This window comes from Nerophis ophidion, linkage group LG01, assembly GCF_033978795.1.
Source record: "Nerophis ophidion isolate RoL-2023_Sa linkage group LG01, RoL_Noph_v1.0, whole genome shotgun sequence".
NCBI classification, from domain to species: domain Eukaryota; kingdom Metazoa; phylum Chordata; class Actinopteri; order Syngnathiformes; family Syngnathidae; genus Nerophis; species Nerophis ophidion.
In genome coordinates this window covers 74,994,192-75,017,258 of record NC_084611.1, presented here as the reverse complement: position 1 = coordinate 75,017,258, position 23,067 = coordinate 74,994,192, and the positions used below count along the sequence as shown (strand labels likewise).

The 23,067-nt window shown below is 41.9% G+C and overlaps 1 long non-coding RNA gene across 1 annotated transcript; it reads left to right on the top strand.

The window, feature by feature from the left end:
• The first annotated feature begins 6,759 nt into the window (after window positions 1-6,759).
• On the top strand, window positions 6,760-22,680 carry LOC133559508 (uncharacterized). Its single transcript, XR_009808191.1, has 2 exons — window positions 6,760-7,027; window positions 21,541-22,680. It is a non-coding gene; the product is annotated as an uncharacterized LOC133559508 (long non-coding RNA).
• The last annotated feature ends 387 nt before the right edge of the window (window positions 22,681-23,067 follow it).

Genomic DNA, 23,067 nt, shown 5'->3' with positions numbered 1-23,067 from the left:
TCTTGTTCTTGTCAAAAGTCTAGCAGCCGCATTTTGTACCAACTGTAATCTTTTAATGCTAGACATGGGGAGACCCGAAAATAATACGTTACAGTAGTCGAGGCGAGACGTAACAAACGCATGGATAATGATCTCAGCGTCTTTAGTGGACAGAATGGAGCGAATTTTAGCGATATTACGGAGATGAAAGAAGGCCGTTTTAGTAACGCTTTTAATGTGTGCCTCAAAGGAGAGAGTTGGGTCGAAGATAATACCCAGATTCTTTACCGTGTCGCCTTGTTTAATTAATTGGTTGTCAAATGTTAGAGTTGTATTATTAAATAGAGTTCGGTGTCTAGAAGGACCGATAATCAGCATTTCCGTTTTTTTGGCGTTGAGTTGCAAAAAGTTAGCGGACATCCATTGTTTAATTTCATTAAGACACGCTTCCAACTGACTACAATCCGGCGTGTTGGTCAGCTTTAGGGGCATGTAGAGTTGGGTGTCATCAGCATAGCAGTGAAAGCTAATACCGTATTTGCGTATGATGTCACCTAGCGGCAGCATGTAGATGCTGAAGAGTGCAGGGCCAAGGACCGAACCCTGGGGAACTCCACACGTTACCTTAACGTAGTCCGAGGTCACATTGTTATGGGAGACACACTGCATCCTATCAGTAAGATAAGAGTTAAACCAAGACAGGGCTAAGTCCGACATACCAATTCGTGTTTTGATACGTTCTAATAAAATCTTATGATCGACGGTATCGAAAGCAGCGCTAAGATCGAGGAGCAGCAACATAGATGACGCATCAGAATCCATCGTTAGCAATAGATCATTAGTCATTTTTGCGAGGGCTGTCTCCGTGGAGTGATTTGCCCTGAAACCGGATTGACAGGTTTCACATAGATTGTTAGAGGCTAAGTGTTCATTTAACTGCTCCGCAACAATTTTTTCGAGGATTTTTGAAATAAAGGGAAGGTGAGACACCGGTCGGTAGTTTACCATGAGGTCAGGATCGAGGTTAGGTCTTTTAAGAAGAGGATGAATAACCGCTTTTTTGAATGCCAGGGGAACGGTGCCCGAGGAAAGTGATAAGTTTATAATATTTTGCACTGATGGACCTAATAATACAAAGAGCTCCTTGATCAGTTTCCCAGGAAGAGGGTCAAGTAAACATGTTGTTTGTTTTATTCCATTTACACGTTGTAACAATTCCTCTAATGTTATTTCCTCAAAACGAGAGAAACTATTTTGGAGGGCAGTATCCGCCGTATATACAATCGTATCTGTGTTAATAGAACCCAGTTGTAGCTGGGACGCATTGTCTTTAATCTCCTTTCTAATGACTTAAATTTTCTTACTAAAGAATTGCATAAAGTCATCAGCTGAGTGGGTGGAGCTACTGGAGGGGGTCCCTTGTTGGGTTAGCGATGCTACCGTACTAAACAAAAATTTAGGATCGTTTTTATTACAGTGGATGAGATTTGAGTAATATTTAGCTTTAGCTAAGGTAAGCATGTGTTTTTAAGTTATTAAACCATCACTCCATGATGATGGTGCACCTCAAGTTTAGTCGTGCGCCATTTGCGTTCCAGCTTTCTACATAATAATTTCTGAGCTCTAGTTTCTTCTGTAAACCACGGGGTACGCTTTTTTGGAGCCTTTTTTAACTTTAGCGGTGCTATGTTATCAATGGTTTCGCGCAGGGCGTCGTTAAAGTTGTTAGTGAGGTTATCAATAGAGCCCACATATTTTGGGAATGGTGACATTACCGAGGGCAGTAGGTCAGCAAGAGTTGTCGTTGTGGCTGTATTAATGTTGCGGCTGCTATAGCAGTTATTATTATTATTAGTTTGACGAACATGCGTCTGAACCTCGAATTTTATAAGGTAATGATCGGACAATACTTTAGTATACGGGAGTATCGTAACTTTGGAAACGGTGATACCCCTGACAAGCACTAGGTCTATCGTATTACCGTTGCGATGCGTGGGTTCATTTATTATTTGTGTGAGACCACAGCTATCAATTATAGTCTGGAGCGCTACGCACGGTGGGTCCGATGGGGTATTCATATGGATATTAAAGTCCCCCATTATGATTATATTATCGGCGTGTGTCACTAGATCAGCAACGAACTCTGAGAATTCATTGATAAAGTCCGAATAGGGCCCTGGGGAGCGGTAGATAACAGCCAGGTGTATAGGGAGCGGTGTGACAGACTTCATAGTAAGCACCTCAAACGATTTATATTTATCATTTATGTTAGGACTAAGGTTAAAGTTTTCGTTGTATATTAGTGCGACCCCACCACCCCTTTTAAGCGGACGGGCAATATGCGCATGTGTAAAATTAGGAGGACATGCCTCATTTAGCGTAAAAAAGTTGTTTGGTTTAAGCCAGGTTTCACTGAGACCGATGACGTTAAGATTGTTGTCTCTGATAATATCATTAACTAACAACGTTTTGGGAGACAATGATCTTATGTTTAAAAAAACTATATAATAGGTAGTGGGCTGTTTTAGGGAATTTTTGATCAAATTATCCGTAGTAGCAATATTAATAATGTTGTGTCTATTATGCCAAGTGCATTTAGTATAATTACGACCATATCTAGGAATTGATACGACGGGAATTTTCCGGTTGTTTGTTTGTTGCTTTGATAAACTGCACGCATCATGGTTAGCCACCTCAGTAACGGGGATTTTCCGATTGTTTGTTTATTGCTTTGATAAACTGCACGCATCATAGTTAGCCACCTCAGTAACGGGGATTTTCCGAGTGTTTATTTGTTGCTTTGATAAACTGCTCGCATCATAGTTAGCCACCTCGGTAAAACACATGTCCCACTCTGAAACACTCAAAGCAGAAAAAACTTGTTCTAATTTAACTGACTCCTTAACTTGTTCTAATTTAACTGACTCCTTACCCATACCAGTAGTCTCGCATCTTCCATTTAAATGCGGCTGCAGGATGGAGGGAAGTGGTGTCCTGTGGGGATTAGCCTTCTGCTTTGTTTTTAGCCCCGCTCGACATCCGCGTTTCCGATCACACCGCTGGCGTCTGCTCCGTAGACGGCCCCCACTGCTACTAGACTCCGCTGCTTCACAAGCCGCTGGATGTAGCCGCCAAATTATTCCCGTGCTAGTTAGCACGTCGAACAAGCACGCGTCTATCAGTCCAAAACGGCCCGATATGTCGGTGGGAATTGAACCAGGGACGCTCGGGTTGCGCACGGCCACTCTCCCCACTGCGCTACGCCGTCCCTAATATTGGTTGGGAAATGACAAAAATTCAATGGTCAAATCAATGTCACAACCTGACATTGATTCAACGTTGTCAAAAAGCATGTTGTTTCAACGTTGTATTTGTGTTGTAAAATATTGGTTGGGAAATGAGAAAAATTCAATTGTCGAATTAACGTCACAACCCGACATTGATTCAACGTTGTATTTGTGTTGTAAAATATTGGTTGGGAAATGAGAAAAATTCAATTGTCGAATTAACGTCACAACCCGACATTGATTCAACGTTGTATTTGTGTTGTAAAATATTGGTTGGGAAATGACAAAAATTCAATGGTCAAATCAACATCACAACCCAACATCGATTCAACGTTATATTTGTGTTGTATAGTATTGGTTGTGAAATAACAAAAAATCAATGATTAAATCAACGTCACAACTCAACATTGATTCAATGTTGCATGTTTTGTAAAACATTGGTTGAGAAATAACACAAACTCAATGATCAAATCAATGTCAAAACCCAACATTGATTGAACGTTGTCAAAAGCATGTTGTTTCAACGTTGTATTTGTGTTGTAAAATATTGGTTGGGAAATGAGAAAAATTCAATTGTCGAATTAACGTCACAACCCGACATTGATTCAACGTTGTATTTGTGTTGTAAAATATTGGTTGGGAAATGACAAAAATTCAATGGTCAAATCAACATCACAACCCAACATCGATTCAACGTTATATTTGTGTTGTATAGTATTGGTTGTGAAATAACAAAAAATCAATGATTAAATCAACGTCACAACTCAACATTGATTCAATGTTGCATGTTTTGTAAAACATTGGTTGAGAAATAACACAAATTCAATGATCAAATCAATGTCAAAACCCAACATTGATTGAACGTTGTCAAAAGCATGTTGTTTCAACGTTGTATTTGTGTTGGAAAATATTGGTTGGGAAATGAGAAAAATTCAATTGTCGAATTAACGTCACAACCCGACATTGATTCAACGTTGTATTTGTGTTGTAAAATATTGGTTGGGAAATGACAAAAATTCAATGGTCAAATCAACATCACAACCCAACATCGATTCAACGTTATATTTGTGTTGTATAGTATTGGTTGTGAAATAACAAAAAATCAATGATTAAATCAACGTCACAACTCAACATTGATTCAATGTTGCATGTTTTGTAAAACATTGGTTGAGAAATAACACAAATTCAATGATCAAATCAATGTCAAAACCCAACATTGATTGAACGTTGTCAAAAGCATGTTGTTTCAACGTTGTATTTGTGTTGTAAAATATTGGTTGGGAAATGAGAAAAATTCAATTGTCGAATTAACGTCACAACCCGACATTGATTCAACGTTGTATTTGTGTTGTAAAATATTGGTTGGGAAATGACAAAAATTCAATGGTCAAATCAACATCACAACCCAACATCGATTCAACGTTATATTTGTGTTGTATAGTATTGGTTGTGAAATAACAAAAAATCAATGATTAAATCAACGTCACAACTCAACATTGATTCAATGTTGCATGTTTTGTAAAACATTGGTTGAGAAATAACACAAATTCAATGATCAAATCAATGTCAAAACCCAACATTGATTGAACGTTGTTAAAAGCATGTTGTTTCAACGTTGTATTTGTGTTGTAAAATATTGGTTGGGAAATGAGAAAAATTCAATTGTCGAATTAACGTCACAACCCGACATTGATTCAACGTTGTATTTGTGTTGTAAAATATTGGTTGGGAAATGACAAAAATTCAATGGTCAAATCAACATCACAACCCAACATCGATTCAACGTTATATTTGTGTTGTATAGTATTGGTTGTGAAATAACAAAAAATCAATGATTAAATCAACGTCACAACTCAACATTGATTCAATGTTGCATGTTTTGTAAAACATTGGTTGAGAAATAACACAAATTCAATGATCAAATCAATGTCAAAACCCAACATTGATTGAACGTTGTCAAAAGCATATTGTTTCAACGTTGTATTTGTGTTGTAAAATATTGGTTGGGAAATGAGAAAAATTCAACGGTCGAATCAACATTACAAACCAACATTGATTCAACGTTGTATTTGTGTTTTAGAATATTGGTTGAGAAGTAACAACAATTCAATGATGAAATCAGCATCACAACCCAACATTGATTGAACGTTGTGAAAAGCATGTTGTTTCAATGTTATGTTTGAGTTGCTTAACGTCAGGACCTACTTCAACAAGTTCTCAACATTGCTTCCATGTCTTGTGCCTGCTGGGCAGGGCTTTTAGCTCAGTAGTCAACATGCTCGCCTCCCACACCGACGACCAGGGTTCGCGCCCATCTCGGAGCAGTAGGGGAAAAAAATAATGAAGTGAATTATATTTATATAGCGCTTTTCTCTAGTGACTCGAAGCGCTTTACATAGTGAAACCCAATATCTAAGTTACATTTAAACCAGTGTGGGGGGCACTGGGAGCAGGTGGGTAAAGTGTCTTGCCCAAGGACACAACGGCAGTGACTAGGATGACTGAAGTGGGAATTGAACCTGCAACCCTCAAGTGGCTGACACGGCCACTCTACCAACCGAGCTATGCCGCCCAGGGATGGAGAGAGTGAGAGTACACAATCGCTACAAGAAGCAGAGCTGTGTGATAGACAGCTATGAACACCAATTGTTGCATTCCACCATTGAAATCGGGGGGCGCAGATTGGGCGGGGGCCCCTGGACTTCAGTCCATGTAATTAAGGCAGCTCCAGCAACAAGATGGCATGTTGCTGCACTCCCATCTCTATTACAGGCTTTATTTGCATGTCTACTGTATGTTTGCCATGGACCCCTTTTATCGTCCTTGTGGTGGTCCTGCTTCCAGGACAGGAGAGATGTGGTCAGATAATGGCAGAGCTAATTGCTGAGGCGTGCTGCACTCGCTGGTTAAGAATGACTTTATTGATCGGGCCCCAATGCTGCAGTTTGACGCTGGGAGCACAAGGAAAGAGAAATCAACTCCGCCTGAACGTCTGGCTTCATTTAAAGGCCTACTGAAATGAGATTTTTTTTATTTCAATGGGAATAGCAGGTCCATTCCATGTGTCATACTTGATCATTTCGCAATACTGCCATATTTTTGCTGAAAGGATTTAGTAGAGAAAATCGACGATGAAGTTCGCCCATTTTGATACCTCCTGAAAAAGCCTCGCCTTTGACGATGACGTCACATGTTGATGGCTCCTCATATATTCACATTGATTTTAATGGGAGTCTGCAACAAAAACAGTTATTCGGACCGAGAAAACGACAATTTCCCCATTAATTTGAGCGAGGATGAAAGATTCGTGTTTGAGGATATTGATAGCGACGGACTAGAAAAAAAAAATGAGTTGAAAAAAAAAAACGCGATAGCATTGGGACGTATTCCGATGTTTTTAGACACATTTACTAGGATAATTTTGGGAAATCCCTTATCTTTCTATTGTGTTGCTAGTGTTTTAGTGAGTCAAATAGTGTCAAGCCTGTAAATCTGGTTTTATGTTTGATCATGTTTTGTTTTCTGGACTCTTGTTCCGTTTTTTCACTTCCTGGTTTGCTTTTGTTACCATGTCAACACATTAGTTCCCACCTTGTCACGCCCCTGCCCTCAGTCCCGCACCTGTTCCTGATTATCACAGCCAGTATTTAAGTCATTTTCTTTCTGTTCATCAGGCTGGGAACTTTTGTCACACCTGGACATGGATTTGTTTTGCTCCTTCGACGCAGAGGAAATACGGGACGAGCCAGGCGTGAATTCAGGTACATGATTATTTATTTATACACTAAATACAAAAATAAGCAAACTAAGGGCGCTCACAAGGAGGTATAAAACTTGGCTACAAAATACAAATAGGAAACAAAAACACTTGCACGATGGCATGAATGAACTATGAACAGAAACAGTACGATGGCATGGCTATAAACAACTAACACAAAACACTTACTGTGACAAAAAAACAGGAGGCAAGAATAGCAAGGTGCGTGGCAGGTGATTGTGGGGATGGAGAATGAGAAGCATAGGTAGGCAATGCAATGCAGGCATGAAGGCAATGAAAGCAAAGTTCCCAGACCGATTAACAGAAAGACAATGACTTAAATACTGGCTGTGATAATCAGGACTGAGGGCAGGGGCGTGACAAGGTGGGAACTAATGCGTTGAAATGGTAACAAAAGCAAACCAGGAAGTGAAAAAACGGAAAAAGAGTCCAGAAAACAAAACAAAACATGATCAAACATAAAACCAGATTTACAGGCGTGACAAACAGTACCTTAAAGTTGGAGGTGTGTGTCCACGGCCGCGTGTTGACGAGCAGTGTCTCAGGCAAGTTGACGGCAGCTATGGACGGCACAAACTCAGCTTTTAATCGGTAAGAACTGACTTTTTAACCACAATTTTTCACCGAAACCTGCGGTTGACATTTGGTCTGGATCCATGTCTGCTTGACCACTCTGATCGATAGTAAATTTTCATGTCCGGGAATTTTAAACAAGGAAACACCGTGTGTTTGTGTGGCTAAAGGCTAAAGCTTCCCAACTCCATCTTTCTACTGTGACTTCTCCAATATTAATTGAACAAATTGCAAAAGATTCAGCAACACAGATCTCCAAAATACTGTGTAATTATGCGGTTAAAGCAGACGACTTTTATCTGTGTGTGTGCGTAGCGCTCATACTTCCTAAAACCCTGTGACGTCACACGTACACGTCATCATTAAATGACATTTCTAAGACGAAATTTAGTAAACTAAAAATGCCGTATTGGCATGTGTTGCAATGTTAATATTTCATCATTGATATATAAACTATCAGACTGCGTGGTGGGTAGTAGTGGGTTTCAGTAGGCCTTTAAAGGGGAACATTATCACCAGACCTATGTAAGCGTCAATATATACCTTGATGTTGCAGAAAAAAGACCATATATTTTTTTAACCGATTTCCGAACTCTAAATGAGTGAATTTTGGCAAATTAAACGCCTTTCTGTTTATCGCTCTTTTTGCGATGACGTCAGAACGTGACGTCACCGAGGTAATACAGACGTCATTTTCATTTCCTCGAACAAATTGCAAACATTGGGTCTCAGCTCTGTTATTTTCCATTTTTTCGACTATTTTTTGGAACCTTGGAGACATCATGCCTCGTCGGTGTGTTGTCGGAGGGTGTAACAACACTAACAGGGAGGGATTCAAGTTGCACCACTGGCCCGAAGATGCGAAAGTAGACATTTTTCCGGCGATGACAGACATGTGTGGATAACCTGCAGATACATTTGCAACGATAAAGTCAACTAAATCACAAAGGTGAGTTTTGTTGATGTTGTTGACTTATGTGCTAATCAGACATATTTGGTCGCGGCGTGACTGCCAGCTAATCGATGCTAACATGCTACGCTAATCGATGCTAACATGCTATTTACCGGCGGTGCTAAAGCAGACATGGCACAGAGATGTATGGATAACCTGCAGATGCATTTGCAACGATAAAGTCAACGGAATCACAAATGTGAGTTTTGTTGCTGTTGACTGCCAGCTAATCGACGCTAACATGCAACGCTAATGGATGTTAGCATGCTATTTACCGGCGTTGCTAAAGCAGACATGGCAGAGATGTATGGATAACCTGCAGATGCATTTGCAAATATATTACGTTTCCTTCCACCCACATTTAATGCGAAAAAAGCACTTACCAATCGACGGATTTAAGTTGCTCCAGTGTCACAAGATGCCAAAGTCCTGATCGTCTGGTCCGCACATTTTACCGGCGATGCTAACGCAGCTATTCGGCCATGCTATGGCTATGAATAGCGTCGATAGCTATTTGCTCAATAGCTTCAGTTTCTTCTTCAATACTTTCATACTCCAACCATCTGTTTCAATACATGAATCGCTTAAGCCGCTGAAATCCGAGTCTGAATCCGAGCTAATGTCGCTATATCTTGCTGTGGTAATCGCCATTGTTTGTTTGTATTGGCAGCACTGTATGACGTCACAGGGAAATGGACAGTGTCTTGGCAGAGAACGAAAAAAAGGCACTTTAAAGCTTTTTTTGGGGATATTCCAGGACCGGTAAAATTTCAAAAAAAAAATTCAAAAAATACAACAAGCCACAGGGAACTGATTTTTATTGTTTTTAACCCTTTTGAAATTGTGATGATGTTCCCCTTTTAGCGCACAGGCACTAAGTGAGTAGCCGAGGCTGAGGCTGCAACCCACACACACACACACACACACACACACACACACACACACACACACACTTGGATGTTGGAACACGGCCACTTTGAGTGTATAGCTCAAATGAGTTCCATTAAAAGACTGCAGCATTGATTAGGTTAAAAGTGTCGCTTCAAACAATTCAAACAATGACTAATAAAGCAAATTTGACTCAAAAGTAACAACAAAATCTTGTGAAAACCTTTATTCAAAGCGACTTTATGTTTTATTTTTGTGCCATACTTGCAAAAAAAGACGGACAGTTGGCAAAGTTCTGTTTTTGTTTTTCATCCATTACCGACATAGTGAATTTGCAAACATTTACCCTCATTATTTACTTTTTTAAATTCGATCCCAACTCTGTACACTGCGGCTGGAATTTTATTTTTCTGAGGGAACTCTCCTGAAGGAATCAATAAAGTACTATCTATGTATTTAAACAGCTAAAATTATACACAAATCAAACTACAATTTGCTACCCAATAATATACAACAATTATGGATATTCTCAACTAAAGAGGAGAAATATAATCTCTGAGAAAAATGTAATTTAAAACATTTGGATGCACGTACAACACTTAAGACCTTCAGTTTATCAGTATGCAAATAAATCAAACAATGTACTAACATAATCCACTTAAAGAAACTCTTCAAACTTAAAGTGTTTACAAAGTCCAAATAACAAGAACCATGATAAACATTCTGAATTGATCTCATCCATCCATTCATTTTTAAGATAATGCATGCACTCATCTCACCATATAAAATATAATTAATTCACCAATTATTATTTACCGGTATTATTTATTGTTATTGCTTACGGGGTATATTGTGAATACATTGACAACTGGAAGTTCACAAAAGTTTTAGCAACTGCTATGTAAAGGAAAACAAGTAGGATTAAATAAGTTCTGCTTCTTCCTACTCCTTTTCGAACATGTTGAGTAGAGGAACTGGAAATTGTGATGTATCATGTTGTATGCTTGCATGTTCCAAATAAACTCAAACTCAACTCAACTTATTTTTATGCTTGTAAAAATTAGCAATGTCTCGATCAACGTTTTTGTGCTCCCATCTCCATCAGATTTTTAAGACTTCAGATCCAATCCGATTTCGAGTCCAATCTGTCAGGCTTTCTACTGACAGTTTGTCTATGTTTTAGTTTTTTCCTCTGCATTTGTCTGTTTCCTCTGTGTTTAGTATCTCCTGTCTTTAGTTCCTCTCTAGTGCTCTTATTTTGTCAGCTTCCTGTCTTGTTCCCTGAGTGTTGTGTTCCTCCTCAGCTGCAGCTGATCGGCACCTGGCCACACCAGTTGCCAATCAGCCTGCTCCTATTTGTACCTGCTTTGTCCTGTGCCAGTTGCTGGATCATTGTATTGTATTGTCATTCGGACTAGTTGTTGCCATATGTTGCTCTTGTCGTGTCTGTGATTCTTTTCAGCTATTACCTGTCGTGCTACATTTTGTCCTGGTCGTCGTAGCGGTAAGCTGTTCTTGTTAGCCATTAGTTCTTTCCAGTTTTTCTGTTTGCTAACCTCTAGCTTCCATGCTAAAGTTCCTTTTTGTTTTCTAGCTTCCAGTGCTAGCTCCCTTAGTTTGTTATTCCGCCCACGTGCGTGCTTTTTGTTTGTTCTTGTTCTATTATTTATATTAAAAAATGTCTTCATATCCAATGCCTACCTCCATCTCTGCATCTTGGGGTTCAACAACTAATAATTTTGACACAATCCTTTGTTTTACAGCAAGTATCGAGAGTAAACACATGTTAACATTGTTATTATGTCTGGTATTGAATGCTGCATCCATTTTTTTTAATCAAAATAAACTTGGTAGTTCACAATAACTCCACAAAAACTTTTATTGGCTCCCATTTAAATTGTTTGGGTTCGGATCCAGATTCACTCCCTGTGTTGGTGAACAATAACAAAAATGACCGAAAAATACTATTTCGTAATAAAAGAAAGAATGAGATAAAGAAAAAAACAGATCTAATTACATCAGTATCGTTTGTTCGCTGATACCATGCTGGGTATCGATAGTATCAACATTTACAGTAGGAAGGTGCTTCATAGGTGTATGTAAACTTTTGGTCGCCGCAAGAGTAATACAGTAAACCCTCGTTCATCGCTGTTAATTGGTTACCGGACTGGCATGGTATTTTAATTCCATCCATCCATTTCCTACCGCTTATTCCCTTTTGGGGTCGCGGGGGGCTCTGGCGCCCATATTAGCTGCATTTGGGCGGAAGGCGGGTTGCACCCTGGACAAGTCGCCACCTCCTCCTAGGGCCAACACAGATAGCCAGACAACATTCACACTCACATTCACACACTAGGGCCAATTTAGTGTTGCCATTTAACCTATTCACAGGTGCATGATTAGCCGGAGGGAACTCACGCAGTCACGGGAAAAACATGCAAACTCCTCACAGAAAGATCCCAAGCCCGGGATTGAACTCAGGACCTTCATATTGTGCAGCACATGCACTAACCCCCTTTCCACCGTGCTGCCGCATAAATAATCCATTCATCTATTTTCTACTGCGTATCCCTTCCAGGGTCAGGGGGCGTGGGTCCTCCTGAAATGAAATAACACCCCATGCAGTCGCCTTTATAAGCCGCAATCTTCAAAGTGCAACGTGGGAAGGGATGACTGTATTGTAATACTCACAAGCCCGGGGGTTGGCAACCCGCGGCTCTAGATATTAGCGCCGCCCTAGTGGCTCTCTGGAGCTTTTTCAAAAAATGTATGAAAAATGGAAAAAGATAAGGGGAAAAAAATATAAAAATTATATTTTTTGTTTTAATGTAGTTTCTGTCGGAGGACAAACATGACACCAACCTCCCTAATTGCTATAAAATAATTAGGGGAACATTATCACCAGACCTATGTAAGCGTCAATATATACCTTGATGTTGCAGAAAAAAGACCATATATTTTTTTAAAGGGGAACATTAGCACAATTTCAAAAGGGTTAAAAACAATAAAAATCAGTTCCCAGTGGCTTGTTGTATTTTTTTAATTTTTTTTATTTATTTTACCGGTCTCAGAATATCCCTAAAAAAAGCTTTAGAGTGCTTGATTTTCGCTATTTGCAATGCCACTATCCATTTCCCTGTGACGTCATACAGTGCTGCCAATGTAAACAAACAATGGCGAATACCACAGCAAGATATAGCGACATTAGCTCGGATTCAGACTCGGATTTCAGCCGTTTAAGCGATTCAACAGATTACGCATGTATTGAAACGGACGGTTGGAGTATGAAAGTATTGAAGAAGAAACTGAAGCTATTGAGCGAATAGCTATTGACGCTATTCATAGCCATAGCATGGCCGAATAGCTGCGTTAGCATCGCCGGTAAAATGTGCGGACCAAACGATCAGGACTTTCGCATCTTGTGACACTGGAGCAAATTAAATCCGTTGATTGGTAAGTGTTTTTTTCGCATTAAATGTGGGTGGAAGGAAACGTAATATAGTTGCAAATGCATCTGCAGGTTATCCATACATCTCTGTGCCATGTCTGCTTTAGCACCACCGGTAAATAGCATGTTAGCATCGATTAGCGTAGCATGTTAGCATCGATTAGCTGGCAGTCAACTTTAACAAAACCCACCTTTGTGATTTCGTTGACTTTACCGTTGCAAATGCATCTGCAGGTTATCCATACATCTCTGTGCCATGTCTGCTTTAGCACCGCCGGTAAATAGCTTGTTAGCGTCGATTAGCGTAGCATTTTAGCATCGATTAGCTGGCAGTCACGCCGCAACCAAATATGTCTGATTAGCACATAAGTCAAAATAAACAAAACTCACCTTTGTGATTTCGTTGACTTTATCGTTGCAAATGCATCTGCAGGTTATCCATACATCTCTGTGCCATGTCTTCCATCGCCGGTAAAATGTGGAGACACTCTGGCACATTCAATGGGGGTCTGGCGGCAGACACTTTCGCATCTTCGGGCCAGTGGTGCAACTTGAATCCCTCCCTGTTAGTGTTGTTACACCCTCCGACAACACACCGACGAGGCATGATGTCTCCAAGGTTCCAAAAAATAGTCGAAAAAATGGAAAATAACAGACCCAATGTTTACAATGTGTTTGAAAATGAAAATGGCGGCTGTATTACCTCGGTGACGTCACATTCTGACGTCATCGCCACAGAGCGATAAACAGAAAGACGTTTAATTCGCCGAAATTTACCCATTTAGAAATCGGAAATCGGTTAAAAAAATATATGGTCTTTTTTCTGCAACATCAAGGTATATATTGACGCTTACATAGGTCTGGTGATAATGTTCCCATTTAACCGATTTCCGAACTCTAAATGGGTGAATTTTGGCAAATTAAACGCCTTTCTATTATTCGCTTTTGGAGTGATGACGTCACAACGTGACATCACATTGGTAATCAATCCGCCACTTCCTCAAACACATTACAAAAATCGAATCAAATCAGCTCTGTTATTTTCCGTTTTTTCGACTGTTTTCCGTAAATGAGTGAATTTTGGCAAATTAAACGCCTTTCTGTTTATCGCTCTTTTTGCGATGACGTCAGAACGTGACGTCACCGAGGTAATACAGCCGCCATTTTCATTTCCTCGAACACATTGCAAACACCGGGTCTCAGCTCTGTTATTTTCCGTTTTTTCGACAATTTTTTGGAACCTTGGAGACATCATGCCTCGTCGGTGTGTTGTCGGAGGGTGTAACAACACAATCAGGGACGGATTCAATTTGATTTCCGTGTGCATCGATTAGCACGGCATGCTAATCAATGCCAACATGCTATTTAGGCTAGCTGAATGTACATATTGCATCGTTATGCCTCATTTGTAGCTATATTTGCATCCAGCCATTCCCTCCGCCCACATTTAATGCCAAACAAACACATACCAATCGACAGATTTAAGTTGCCACAGTGTCAAAAGATGCGAAAGTCCCTCGTTTGGTCTGCACATTTTACCAGCGATGCTACGACAGATGGCACAGAGATGTGTGGATATCCTGCGACACTCTAAGCAGATGCATTTCCAACGATAAAGTCAACGAAATCACAAAGGTGAGTTTTGTTGATGTTATTGACTTTTGTGCTAATCAGACATATTTGGTCACGGCATGACTGCCAGCTAATCAATGCTAACATGCTATTTAGGCTAGCTGTATGTACATTTGTAGCTATATTTGCATCCAGCCTTTCCCTCCACCCACACTTAATGCCAAACAAACATTTACCAATCGACAGATTTAAGTTGCTCCAGTGGTCTTGTCAAAAGATGCAATCGTTGGTTAGAAGGCGATCGCTGAATAGCTTCATTAGCTATTCGCTCAATAGCTTCAGTTTCTTCTTCAATTTCGTTTTCGCTATCTGCCTCCATACTCCAACCATCCATTTCAATATATGCATACTCTGTTGATTCGCTTAAGTCGCTGAAATCCAAGTCTGAATCCGAGCTGATATCGCTATATCTTGCTGTGCTATCCGCCATGTTGTTTGTATTGGCATCACTATGTGACGTCACAGGAAAATGGACGGTGGATTTACAGATAGCGAAAATCAGGCACTTTAAAGCCTTTTTTCGGGATATTCCATGATGGGTAAAATTTAAAAAAAAAACTTCGAAAAATAAAATAAGCCCCTGGGAACTGATTTTTATTGGTTTTAACCCTTCTGAAATTGTGATAATGTTCCCCTTTGAACATGCCTCACTGATTCGAGTATTTGGCCAGCGCCGTTTTGTCCGACTAATTTTGGCGGTCCTTGAACTCACCTTAGTTTGTTTACATGTATAACTTTCTCCGACTTTCTAAGATGTGTTTTATGCCACTTCTTTTTCGGTCTCATTTTGTCCACCAAATTTTAACATTGTGCATGAATGCACAAAGGTGAGTTTTGTTCACGTTATTTACTTGTATGGAGTGCTAATCAGACATATTTGGTCACTGCAAGCTAATCGATGCTAACATGATATTTAGGCTAGCTACATGTACATATTGCATCATTATTGTCATGATCCGCTGCCCGGATCATGTCTTATTCTGGTTTTGGTTCCATTTTTTATCACATCTTATTAGCGTTTGTCTTCCGTAGTTCCGGGTGGCACTTCCTGTTTTGTTCTGTTGTCATATCTACGCATTAGTGTCACCTGCCTTTTGTTCTTGACGCACACCTGCCTCCTAATTACTGTCCTTATTTAAGCCTGCTTTTTCCATTTGCTCACCCTCGCATCGTAGTTTCAGTTCCGTGCAACAGGTGACAAAGTTGTTTCTCAATCGTGGTAAAAAATCATCTCTTGTACTTGCTAGCTTTCGCGCTATGCTTCTTTTGTTTGTTCCCCAGCTCACATGCTAGCGCTTTTTTAGTTCTTGTAGCTCCCATGCTAGTTCTGTTCGTTTTTGCCTTTAGTGCCTTGTGCAAGTGTTTCTGTTCTTAGTCTGTTTTAGAGTAAATAAATAATAATTTCCTACTTTCACGCTGTGTCCAAATACGACTGCATCCCTTAGAGAGCGAACCCGCACCACAATGCCAGCAAACCGTCACAATTATGCCTCGTTTTTAGGTATATTTGAGCTCATTTGGTTTCCTTTAAAGGCCTACTGAAATGAGATTTTCTTATTTAAACGGGTATAGCAGTTCCATTCTATGTGTCATGCTTGATCATTTTGCGATATTACCATATTTTTGCTGAAAGGATTTAGTAGAGAACATCGACGATAAAGTTCGCAACTTTTGGTCGCTAATAAAAAAGCCTTGCCTTTACCGGAAGTAGCAGACGAAGTGCGCGTGACGTCACTGGTTTTAGGGCTCCTCACATCCTCACATTGTTTACAATCATAGCCACCAGCAGCTAGAGCGATTCGGACCGAGAAAGCGACAATTTCGCAATTAATTTCAGCGAGGATGAAAGATTTGTGGATGACGATATTGAGAGTGAAGGACTAGAAAAAAAAAAGGCGAGGGCAGTCAGAACGATTCAGATGTTATAGGACACATTTACTAGGATAAATCTGGAAAATCCCTTATCTGCCTATTGTGTTACTAGTGTTTTAGTGAGATCATATAGTACCTGAAAGTCGGAGGGGTGTGGTGACCGCTAGTGTCTCCGGTGGGAGGAGGTAATAGCTGCAGGAGGACGTGAGCTCCGCTCATAACTACGGTAAGAGCTGACTTATTACCATAATTTTCTCACCGAAACCTGCCGGTTGACATGTTCGCTTGACCGCTCTGTTCCATAGTAAAGCTTCACCTTCGGGAATTTTAAACAAGGAAACACCGGCTGTGTTTGAGTGGCGAAAGGCTAAAAGCTTCCCCACTCCATTTTTCTAATTTGACTTCTCCATTATTAATTGAAGAATTTGCAAAAGATTCAACAACACAGATGTCCAGAATACGGTGTAATTATATGATTAAAGCAGACTACTTATAGCTTGGATAAGGCTGGAATATAATGTCCGCTACAACCCGAGACGTCAAACACACGTGTCATCATGCCGCGACGTTTTCAACAGGATGCCTCACGAGAAATTTAAAATTGCAATTTAGTAAACTAAAAAGGCTGTATTGGCATGTGTTGCAATGTTAATATTTCATCATTGATATATAAAATATGGCTTTCATTTTTTTGCAGCTCCAGACATATTTGTTTTTGTATTTTTGGTCCAATATGGCTCTTTCAACATTTTAAGTTGCCGCCCCCTGCACAAACCCCTTACACCAGTAATATTAAACACCAAAATGGGGCCACGTCAACAAAACCTTGTTTAGGGCCACTAAACCCCTTCGGTCGTCTGTATGCAACACACTCAACAAGGTCCTATTTTGACTTATATTGGCCATGTAGCTACTCCATCAGCCAATAGCAATGAGCACATGCTGTTTAACTGCCGTCACTGGCCTTTAAAAGTAGAGTATTTGCTTGTTAGAGGTGAACTATAATAAGGCAAACCGTCAGAAAAAAAACAATTACAGAAACTAATAGTTGGGTTTGCCGACCTGTTATTTCTCTCTGCCTATTAAAGCGGTAGAGAGCATGACCTCAATAAATATACCAAGTGTACTGAATGGGTCCAAACACATGTACACACACTAAGCCCATTATACGGTGAACACAACATGCATCATCTCGACCCACGAGCTGGAATCAATACTATCTATCGATTAGGCCTCAAACAGCACCTCTTAAGACATTAGAATATTCTCTTACTCCGTAGTCGCCTCAGCCCAGACATCTTTCTCTCTATTCCGGACACACAAGAAGACACACACACTCTCCCAAGGGAGCTCATTTCTACCACAACTCTCCATCAGCGTGCAGCAGAATCTTGCAAGGGGTGGTTGTTAAATGACAACGTGACTCCATTCGATGACTGTATCATCACTTTTCTGCCCGCTAACTAGCTGAGGCGTGTGTCCGCGCTTGTCAAGTTGATAGCGTGGGCCTGTGTGTGTGAAACAGGGCCCCTACGTTTTGTGTGGTCCGGAACAAGGTTTTATTTGTGGTCCAATTCTGATATTTAATATAATTACCGTATTTCCTTGAATTGCCGCCGGGGCGCTAATTAATTTAAAACCTCTTCTCACTCTTGCGCTTACCAAAGGCATGCAGTAAAAGTAAGCATGTGCCAATTATTTTAAAACCTCTTCTCACTCCGGCACTTACCAAAGGTATGCAGTAAAAAATTGAGTGTGATGTAAGATTGGACCTTAAATCCTACTGAAAAGCTCTTAATCTTCTTACCTTTATGCAATTTCAAATTACCGGTATTGATATCAGCCTCCTCTATTTTGAAAATGATGACAGGGGAAGTGTCACTCGTGACGTCACGAGTTTGACCAGGCGGTGATACTAAGCATGTGCTAATTATTTTGGGAAGCGAGTTTGACCCGGCAGTAATTCAAGGCAGGCGCATACTATATTGTCACGTGGGGGTCGCATTTTAATGCGGGATCGTTCCTCCAACGCAAACATAGACACTCTGGACAACAACTAAAAGGTAAGAATGATTTAATAACAAAACACTGGTACCAAAACAGACGAAAAGAAACGTGTGGCGAAATCACAGAAGCTAATGCTAACACTAGCACAGGATCAGGTAACAAGAAATCTAGAATTACCAACGAAACAGTTGCATACCGCAAACAAGGGACCAAGACCGACTGACGGGACAAGGCAGGCTTAAATAAGGAAGTAATTAACAAAAACAGGTGTGCGTCTGGAACCCTCAGCAGGTGAAATTAATATGTTGCCATGGTGACCAAACTGACTCACAAAAAGGTACACAAACAACAGAGGGAGTCCAAACTAACAGAAAATAACTAAACTAAACATGATCCAGACTACGGATCATGACAGTACCCCCTCCTCAAGGACGGATACCAGATGTCCATAAACAAAAACAAGCAGGGTCAAGAGTCACGGGAGGGCGGAGGGAGGAATTGGCGGTGGGTCGCCAGGCCAAGTGTCCCCGAATCCACCGAGGCAAAGTCAAGTGGCGGCGGCGAATGGAACGCCGCTGCAGCCGGCGAGGCGGGCGACCAGGGAGCGGCCACATCCGTGGCCGACAGGGAGGTGGATGCACTTGGCGTGGCAGACGACCAGGGGGCGGCCACATCCATGGTCGACATGGAAGTTGGCACGTCGGCGCCGTCGTAACAGGCGTGGACGCAGCAGAAGACAAGTCAGGCGTGGACGCAGCAGAAGACGAGGAGTCAGACGTGGACGCAGCAGAAGACGAGTCAGGCGTGGACGCAGCAGAAGACGAGTCAGGCGTGGACGCAGCAGAAGACGAGTCAGGCGTGGACGCAGCAGAAGACGAGTCAGGCGTGGACGCAGCAGAAGACGAGTCAGGCGTGGACGCAGCAGAAGACGTGTCAGGCGTGGACGCAGCAGAAGACGTGTCAGGCGTGGACGCAGCAGAAGACGTGTCAGGCGTGGACGCAGCAGAAGACGTGTCAGGCGTGGACGCAGCAGAAGACGTGTCAGGCGTGGACGCAGCAGAAGACGTGTCAGGCGTGGACGCAGCAGAAGACGTGTCAGGCGTGGACGCAGCAGAAGACGAGACTTGGCTTGGTTCTTGGCATGGCGGTGCTTGGCGGCGTGGAGCTGGTGCTGGTACTTGTCGTGGAGCTGGTGCTGGTACTTGTCGTGGAGCTGGTGCTGGTACTTGTCGTGGAGCTGGTGCTGGTACTTGTCGTGGAGCTGGTGCTGGTACTTGGCGTGGAGCTGGTGCTGGTACTTGGCGTGGAGCTGGTGCTGGTACTTGGCGTGGTGCTGGTGCTGGTACTGGTACATGGCGTGGCGCTGGTACTGGTACTTGGCGTGGTGCTGGTACTGGTACTTGTCGTGGTGCTGGTACTGGTACTGGTCGTGGTGCTGGTACTGGTCGTGGAGCTGGTGCTGGTACTGGTCGTGGAGCTGGTGCTGGTACTGGTCGTGGAGCTGGTGGAGGCGGCCTAGGAGGAGGTTGCGGCTTGGCTGGGCGCAGTTGTGCCACTCCCCCCGCACCGCCCCCCTGCCCCAGCCCCCCCCCAAGGGGCGGATACCAGACGCACTTCTTGCGGTCTGGAACCGTCTTTCGGGGTGGGTGGAGGGAGGTTAGAAGGTGGGTAGAATCCTCCCCTAAAAAATGTTTAGCCAGTTCATTTTCCTCCCCTAAAAAATGTTCAAGCAGTTCATTTTCCTCCCCTAAAAAATGTTCAGCCAGTTCATTTTCCTCCCCTAAAAAATGTTCAGCAAGTGCATCTCCCTCTCTCACCTGAGATTGTGTGGGAGGACAAGAAGAAAACGTCCGTGTCGTGGGCGGGACTAGAGCCATGGGGGGCGGAGCTTGGCAATCAAAAGAAGACTGAGGAAATCTAAATTTCAAAAAAATGTCCTGGTAGTGTTTTATCTTTGAATTATAGTCTTTTGTAGGTGACTTACACCTGGAGACAGAAGGCACAACAAGAACATTATGGTCCGTGACTTCCTTAGATGACGCCGGCGGAATGATGTCATCGCCGCGCGCCGATTCAGTGACGTCATCAGAAGTGGGCGGAGTGACGTCATGAAGAGTGGATGGAGTGAAGTCGTAGCCGGAGTTCATTTTGTTAGCAGCCCAATCAGAAAGTTGTTTGGCAAAATGAGTGACTGGATTACCAAACATCGGCGGCGAGGAAAACTTTGCTGCTTGTGGCGTCTTGCTGTCCGGAGGAGTCTGAGGAAGCGGCGCATCCCGGTAGCGAAGTGGAGCCCTTTTGGACGGCTTCCGTCTTTGCTGACGCGTCCGGTACTGTGGTGGATCGATGTCCTCGGGCCATACTGAGGTGATCGGAATCAACTTGCCATTAGGACCCCACATCAGGTCCTGGCGCTCCAAGGGCGAGTGGCGTAGAGTCTCCGCTTCCATTGCTCTCCACGTACCTTGCTCCACATCTTCAGAGTCTATGGCGAAGGAACTGTAAGCTTGGTCCCTTCTGTCACGTGGGGGTCACATTTTAATGCGGGATCGTTCCTCCAACGCAAACATAGACACTCTGGACAACAACTAAAAGGTAAGAATGATTTAATAACAAAACACTGGTACCAAAACAGACGAAAAGAAACGTGTGGCGAAATCACAGAAGCTAATGCTAACACTAGCACAGGATCAGGTAACAAGAAATCTAGAATTACCAACGAAACAGTTGCATACCGCAAACAAGGGACCAAGACCGACTGACGGGACAAGGCAGGCTTAAATAAGGAAGTAATTAACAAAAACAGGTGTGCGTCTGGAACCCTCAGCAGGTGAAATTAATATGTTGCCATGGTGACCAAACTGACTCACAAAAAGGTACACAAACAACAGAGGGAGTCCAAACTAACAGAAAATAACTAAACTAAACATGATCCAGACTACGGATCATGACACTATATGCCCTGCGGCAATTCAAGGGAATACGGTATTCACAGTTGTGTGCCGTCAGGGCCAGCAAAGCCTTCTCTGCTGGCCTAACATTAGACATGTTCATAAAATAATACAAGTTAATTTTATTTTTAAGTTCATACATCCATTCATTTTCTACCGCTTGTCTCTTTTAGGGTTGCGGAGGGTGCTGGAGCCTATCTCAGCCGAAAAAATATATACATATATAAGTATACCAAGAAGTGCATTTGCCATATCTTCAAAGAGAACGGCCTACGGATCACGATTGAAGCCAACAAGCAAACCATCAACTTCCTCGACGTCACTTTCAACCTGAGAAATAACAGCTACCAACCATTCACGAAACTAGACACAACACTCCAATACGTGCACCATGACAGCTACCACCCACCCACCACCACGAAGAGAATACCTCCCGGAATTAATAAAAGGCTATCGATGCTGTCATCTAGCAAAGCTGAATTTGACCAAGCAACCCCCACGTACCAGAAAGCACTTGATGAAAGCGGATACAACTTCACCCTCACCTATGAACCCACGCCAGGAAACCAACCAAAAAAGAGCAGAAAACAAAACAACATCATCTGGTACAACCCTAAGAAAAATATTCAACAAGAACAACATTAAATTGAGCTACAACTGTATGAATAACATACAACAAATAATTTCAAACCACAACAAAGCAATTGCAAAAGGACTGCCTACACCCAGACTAAACGACTCTGAAACCAATAAAGAATGTAACTGTCGCAAGAAACCCGATTGCCCTCTCAACGGGGGGTGATTACAAACATCAGTCGTTTACCAAGCAAAGGTAACACGCAAGGACATTAACACATCCGACACGTACGTGGGATTAACCGAAGGAGCGTTCAAAACCAGATGGAATTATCACAACGCCTCCTTTAGAAACCAGACTTTGCGGAATTCTACAGAACTCAGCAAGCACATTTGGAACCTCAAAGACAATCATGTATAATACTCAATAACATGGCAAATTTTTGCATCCAGCACACCTTACAACAGTGGTAATTAAAGATGCAACCTATGCTTAAAAGAGAAACTGTTTATTATATATCATCCAGACCTGTCATCCCTCAACAAGCGCAGTGAAATAATTTCAACATGCCGCCACAGATGGAAACACCTCCTAGCTAACACATGAGCCAATCACCACACCCTACGCCTGCCTGTACCCACCCACTCTACGCCCTATATAAACCATTGTATGTGAATGCTTCCATTAAAATCTCCTGATGATTGAGGGAACCCCTCATGAAACAGTTCTGTAGAGATGAAGTAGTCTTGTGATTTTTCCCACACCTACATATTGCGCTCTACCATGGTATCGAGCACTATTCTCTGGATAATCCAATCAAGACATATATATATATATATATATATATATATATATATATATATATATATATATATATATATATATATATATATATATATATATATATATATATATGTATATATATATATGGCTTCACGGTGGAAGAGGGGTTAGTGCGTCTGCCTCACAATACGAAGTTCCTGCAGTCCTGGGTTCAAATCCAGGCTCGGGATCTCTCTGTGTGGAGTTTGCATGTTCTCCCCGTGAATGCGTGGGTTCCCTCCGGGTACTCCGGCTTCCTCCCACTTCCAAAGACATGCACCTGGGGATAGGTTGATTGGCA